The following is a 7,327-nucleotide window of genomic DNA, read 5'->3' as shown; positions in this document are numbered from 1 at the left end:
AATTTGGGCTTCTTAATACTATACTGATGTAGTAGAGACAGACAGAAGACAGAAATCTAGAATCTCATGACTAAGAGCCAAAATCAAACAGAAGTATAAAGGAAACATGATTTAAAAATAAAATGTGGGGAAGGAAGAGAAATGATTTAAAGAATAAAAGAGTCATTCTAGTAATGTCAAAGAGGTTGCAGACTACTTGTGTTCATCAGTTAAGAGCACTGGCTGCTCTTGCAGAGAACCCGGATTCCCTTTCTGGCACCACATGGAGGTTCACGGCTACCTGGAACTCTAGCCACAGGGAATCTGATGTTCTCTTGTGTCCTCTGCAGACATGAGGCATGAATGTGGTACATGTGCATGTGCATGCGCACACACACACACACACAGAGAGAGAGAGAGAGAGAGAGAGAGAGAGAGAGAGAGAGACTCATGAACATAAAATAAAAAGAAATAAAAGTTTTATTAAAAGGCAAGGTAGCCTCAGGATGTGGAGAAGTTCAAATTTCTTCTCTTAGTATTGAATTTGGTGTTGGTTAGTTGCTCTCTGATCTAGTGTTAGAGGAAGTACTCAAGATTGGAAAGAAGTCTCTGAGAAGAAAAAGCGTTGATTGGTTATTGTTGGAAGTGAATAGCACTAAATTCCTATAATGTGAGGAAAGGCTGAGCCAATCCTGTCCCCACAGAGTGGGCGGAGACAAATGAAGGAAAGTACCTCGATGTTGCAGGGAGCCCCCTGACCTCTGCGGAAGTGTAGATGGAAACCTAGCACGATAGCACACTCCTGTGGTCCCGGCACTATGGAGGTGGGGTGAAAAGATGCGGCATGTAAAGCCAGACTCACTTGCATAGTTTGAGACCAGTGTGGACCACAGGAGACACTGCCTTTAAACAAACACCAAAAACAGATGGGAAACTCTAAGGCAACTGAACAGGCTTGAGAAGGGTGGATATCGGGAGAGGAAGATGGTGTTAGATGCTGGGGTCTTCTCAAGTCCACTTGTAGGAATAAGTTCCTCAGTTTTCTAACTCCAGAAAGGTTAAATACAAGTTGTTCATGACTAAGTGCCTCCCCAGAAATTGTGCCCAGAAAAAGTTATGTTTCTTCCCCACAGCAACCTGAAGTTAGTCACCAGTCAGTGTAGGACAACCAGGGTCTAGTCTCCTTGTCTCCGTTTAGCACATGTTCTAAGGGCCTTTTCAACTTCTGTGCTCTCATAAGACTGTCTGGAGTCTCAGCATGGTTTGCGCCTCACTCAACCTTTCTGTGACAGATTCTGCTGTCCTTCAGGCTTCCTGAGTGTTATTCCCAGGGTAGATCAGGAATTCAAGGCCAGACATGGAACCATCTTTAATAAACCTCCTGCATCATAATAATAATGTACAGAATTTCTGCGGCTCTCAGCCTAAGCAGCTGGTTTTTTATTTTAGTTTTTTTTTTTTTTTGTCAACTTGACACAGGTAGGTTCATCTGGGAAGAGGAAGCCTCAACTGAGAAAAACAACTCCATCAGATTTGCCTGTAGGCAAGTCTGTAGGACCATTTTTTTTTTGACTTATAGTTAATGTGGGAGGGCTCATCCCATTGTGGGTGGTGCTGCCCCTGAGCAGGTAATCCTTGGACCTCTTAAGAAAAGAAAAGCGAGCCTGCAAACAGCAAGCTAGTCAGCAGTGTTCCTCTGCTGTTTCTACTTCAGTTCTGGCTCCCGGTTCTTACTTGAGAACCTGCTCTGACGTCCCTGCATGATGTACCGTGATACGAACATATAAGCCAAATAAACCCTTTCCTCTTCTAGTTTATTTTGATTATGGCCTTTATCGCAACAATAAAAGGCAAACTAGTAAAGGGGTGAATTCGTAGGATAACATTTCACACATTCTCTTAGCCAAAAAGCCTTGAAATCATCGTTATAGCATCAGCTTTAGATCTACCTACCAAAACTTGATTACATCATTTTCAGACTGACCAAAAGGCTCCAGAAGTTAATTTGAGGCAGATAGAGATGGTTTCTCCATACCTACATTTTCAGCCCCATAGGCTAGTGAGATTTGATGGGGTTCTGGTACTTTAACCCATTTCCGGATGCTTGATTGCCAGGATCTCAACCCTTGGTGATCACGATGAGAGTAAGTCTCAGCATATTTGGAGTTCTATTTATGACTCTCTGCTTCTCGCCTCTAGCTATCTAGATGGTCTGGGTAGTTCTTCAGCAGCTACCCTTCTTTTTGAATCAAAATCCAAAGGTTAATAAATGCTTCCATATCTAACAGCTAAGATAGGGCTTCACTGAAATTAGAAATCTCTCCTGGATGCTGACACCTCTATCTGAGTTTCAGTCAAAGAATAAATTGGATAAGAAGAAAGCATAGGGCCAGCAGGGGAAGGGGGAAAATTCCCAGAGGTCTGACAAACTCTAGTTTGAGTGCCCTCCCCAATACTGCTTTGGGAAGTAAATCAAATTGCTCTGGTAGGAAATGATTGCTTGGGGGCTATTAGCAAGATATGACCTGAGATGCAATGTTTCCCACGGTTGTAAGGATGACTATATGTGGGAGCTGATCATTAGAAAAATGATGAAGGCTATTATTAACACATTACTCAATTACTTATTAATTACTTTAAAATGTGGCTAGAAATGAGGCAATTAGGAGTTCACAGTAGTAATTGGTATTTGGACTCACAGAGGGTGAATTGATGAGCACCAGCTGCTCTGACATTTTGCCTGGTGATCAACTACTGAGGAAGCAGGCTGCAGAGCAAGCCTGTGATCTCTCTATTCACAGCATGGCTGCACTCAGGGAGGGCAGATGTTTCTCCTGGGAGAATAAAAGAGCATTCATGCTTCCGTTTGACTGAGAGCTGTGAAGTCGGTAGAAAGTAGATGGGAAGTTGTGTCTCAGACATTCCCATAATGGACAGTGGGTCAAATCTTCACTAGAGAAATTATTAGGACAACTAATTGTTGCAGCTTAGACAGATGGGTTATTAACCATAAAGATTCATCTAGTGTGCATGTAAGTCATGCAGCCTCAGAGACTTTGTGCCTCCTAGGACAGGGCCTAAAGCATTGAAGATACCTGCATTCGGGTTCTCGGATGGCACTTCTGTGTCTTGGGATCCTGCACAGCTACTCTGGTAAGAAGTCAAGAAGCCTTAGGAAATAGCCCTCAGACAAGCTTCCCAGGGACTCCACTCTCCAAGGAGATACCTTTCAGTTGTAATTCCTATCTGGAATGTCCCCTAAAGGCTCATGGGTTAACACTTTTAGCTGATGACAATGTGTTGGGAGGTTCTGACAAAGTTAGAAGATGGGATCTAGTTGGGAAAAGTAGTTTATCGGTAGTGGGTCCTGTGCTATCTTGTCCTTGGCCCCTTCCTCTCTCTGCTTTCTGTCTGTTATAAAGAGAAGCTTTTCTTCCATAAAGCCCTGCTAACTATGATGCTCTGCACAAGAGAAAAAGAGTGCTCTGAAACCATTGGCCAAAGCAAATTTTGTTTCAGAGGGAAGAGCTGAAAATCAAATCAGGTGTCATGACCAACAATGTAATCTGTCAGTGTCAGCCTTCATAAAAACCAGAAGGGTGGGGTTCTAGGCTTCTGGATGGTGGAACATATAAAGGTTCCTACAAAGAGGATATATAGGTGAGAGGGACACGAATATGATCAAAACAACATTGTGTGTGTATGAAATTCTCAAGAACAAATAAAAATAGTATGTTAAAAGAAGTGACTAATATATTTTATACTTGTACAGGCTACCATATTACATGCTCTCTAATACTGTTATGCTTGTGTTTTTGCCCCCCCCCGTGCCTTTACTCATTTGCTTTGAAACAGAAGAGTTTTCATTAACTCTTATCTATGAAGTCTTCTCATATTCACTCTTATAAGCAAAATAATAAATTCTTTCCCCACAAAACTCAGAGTTAGTTATTTTCCAAACGTGACTTTTTCTTATAGGAAGATGGAAAGAGGTATGCCATAAAGTGGGGAAGTGAACATAGGAGGTAGAGAAGAATGAGAAAGGAATAGAGGCAGGGCATAGTAGCATATGACTCTAATCTCAGCATTTGGGAAGTTGAGGTAGGAGCATGCCATGAGTTCAAGGTTAGCTAGGGCCACATAGTGAGTACAGAAAGTCAGGGATATACAGCAAAGTCCTGTCTTAGAGAAACAAAGTAAAAAGATGTGAGGGGAGCAGGTTCCTGGCATACCTTGGTGAAATATCCCAACCATATAAAAGTAGGAGCATCTCTGACCACATCTCAAAGCTTTCACTTTCTGTATATTTTGGGAAAGGAATAGTTGCTTTGACATTCATTTCTAGGACAGTTCATGCTTGAACACATCTCTGTCATCATCTGGTCCCCACCTATTATAACATGTGCCTCAGGTGTCTGTGTGCCATTGTCTGGATCTCTGTAACTGCCATCCTCCATCACATCTATCTTCCATGTCAACCTCCATTGTTGACAGGAATTTCTGTCCTGCCCGGTCCCTCAGCCGTTCAGTCCCAAAGAAACACACAAAGGTCTACATAAATTGTAAATTGGCTGGCCTATTAGCTCAGGCTTCTTATTAACTAATTCTTACATCTTAAATTAGCCCATTATTCCCGTCTATGTTAGCCACATGGCTTAGTACCTTTCATCGGCGAGGCATTTTCATCTTGCTTCCTCTCTGTCTGGGTGATGACTGTAGACTGACTTTTTCTCTCTCCAGAATTCTCCTGTTCTCATCGCCCCACCTCTACTTCCTACCTGGCCACCCAGCCTATACTTCCTTCCTGGCTACTGACCAATCAGCATTTTATTAAAATACAAGTGACAGAATAAAATACCATTGTCCCACAGCACTCCATGAAAGACAATTCAAAGAAAGCTATTATCTTTTAGAGTTCCATATTAATTCTCCAGAGATCCATGAATAAGAGAAAATTATATGTAACTAAAGTTTAGGAATAACTAGTGAAAATTAAAGTGAATATTCTAGTGTAGAATATTTTTAATGCATTGTACAAATGACTTTTTGCTATAAGAAATATTTTCACTTTTATTGCCAACATTTTCTCTCCATTGTCTGGTAGTAGCTCCCCTCTTCCATTTGAGAAACCACCGTTTCCGTTCTATTAGCCTGTTATGCTGCCATCATGGTACCCATTCCTCCTGACAGTCTTAATTTTTCCAACAGGTAGACACAAGACAGAAACAAGGAAATCAAAGGCCTTCCTTGAAGATAAACGACACAGAAAAAAAATGGCCATCCTTTTAGTGTAGTGATGCAGATCAAAGATTTGAACTGGGAGTTGTTGCCCAGCACATTCTAGAACCATAACGAAAAAGCTCATCAGCACAACTAGAGACTGGTACCAGCACAGCGCCACATGCCTGTATTTGGTATATACCACTGGAAATTTGGAGGAGTTGGCACATAGTGTGAGCACGAGGAAGCGTTCTGCTGCTTCTGGCCTCCACTAACAGCATGCAATATAAAGTAAAGCAAGGCAAACTTTGCTTCCAGACAACTGATCTGAAAGCAGTAAAACAGCACCAGCAAATTAACATCTGCCTCTATAAGGAGATGTTCCTTGGTTCTGGATACAACAGTCAGTAGAAGAGGGCTGGGAAAATAATCCTAAAGCTTTTGAAAACAGAGAAGTTTCATTCTTTGCCTCTGTAAAGACCAAAAGGTGGTGAAAAGTGGGCAATGCAATTAGGACCTGAAACATTGGGAGTTTTGAGGAATTTATACTTGCTCCAGATAAGAGGAGCCTCCTCTTCCTTTTATTTTTCTCTAAAAATAAATTAAACATATGTAAAAGTAAAGGACAATGCCTTGGAAAGGGGAGAATTGATCCACCTCGAGATCCAGCTATACCACTCTTGGGCATACACACAACTTGGAAAGGGGAGAATTGATCCACCTCGAGATCCAGCTATACCACTCTTGGGCATACACACAAAGTAAACTTTATCCTGCCACAGAGACAGTTGCTCAACCATGTTCACTGCTGCTCCATCCATAATAGACAGAAATTGGAAATAACCAAGATGTCACCTAACAGAGGAATGGATAAAGAAAATGTGGTATATTTACACAATAGAGTATTAATTAGCTATCTGAAAAAATGAAGTCATGAAATTGGCACATAAATGGATAAAATAGAAAAAAATCATTCTGATTGAGGTATCCCAGACCCAGAAGGACAAATATGGCATGTATTCACTTTATGTGGATAGTAGCTGTTAAGCATATAATAACCAACCTACCTAACAGAGGTTAGGTAGGGAGTAAGGAGCTAGAAATGACAGATCTTGTTAGGAAAGAGAAATAGAGTAGATACTTATGGATCAATAGGGGGCTGGAATGGAAGGATCGAGTAAGGATGGGAAGAGCTGAGGGGGATGAAGAAGGGAATATGGGAGAGACAGCTAAAATTAAGGGCCATTTGAGGAGTAGAATGAAAATCTACTAGAGTAAAAACCTTCCTAAATTATATACATATATGAAGGCGATCTCAATAAAATCACCAAATAATGGGGGAGACAAAGCCCCAATTTGACATCTCTTGTCACTAAATGAAACTTCCAGACCAGGAATGAGTTACATCTAATTGTGTTGTTGTTCAAAGAGGCCCCATGGGAGTCTCCAAACAACCTTTGCCAAGACTGTAGGTTGCCCCTCACAAACTGATGGCAAAACCCTATTGCCAAAGAGAACACCTACTACACAACTCACTGAACATGAAGAAGTTCAGCTGACGTCTTCTTAGAGTCTTCAACATTACATTCCAGTGCCTTCGGTACAGGAATATACTCTGCATGTTACCAGTCACAACCTTTTGATCAAAGATGGTGTCCTGCCTGCAGGATACGCTAGTGAAATGATGGCACAAAGCTTGCAGAAGTAACTAACTCATATCTAATTTGAGGTAAGGCCTAGTCCATGAGATGGGACCCATAGCCAGCACTGCATGGGGTGACAAAGATCCTGAGACACCCAGGATAAAACCTAGTACTGCTTGTTTTAGTTATGGTTTCTATTGCGTGGCCACAGCAACTGTTATAAAGGAAAACACCTCATTTAAGTGACTTTAATTCAGAGGTTAAGTCCATTGTCATCATGGTAGGACACAGTGGTATGCAGGCAGACATGGTGCTGGAGGAGGAGCTAATAATTCTACACCTTGATACAAAGGCAACAGGAAATGGTGTGAGACATTAGGTATCACTTGAACATATATGAGACCTCAAAACCGACCTCCACAGAGACACACTTCTTCCAATAAGGTCATACCTATTCCAACAAAGCCACACCTCCTAATAGTGTC

The sequence above is a fragment of the Chionomys nivalis genome, chromosome 8, assembly GCF_950005125.1.
Source record: "Chionomys nivalis chromosome 8, mChiNiv1.1, whole genome shotgun sequence".
NCBI lineage: Eukaryota > Metazoa > Chordata > Mammalia > Rodentia > Cricetidae > Chionomys > Chionomys nivalis.
The sequence above is the reverse complement of the archived record's forward strand: the minus strand, read 5'-3'. Positions refer to the sequence as shown.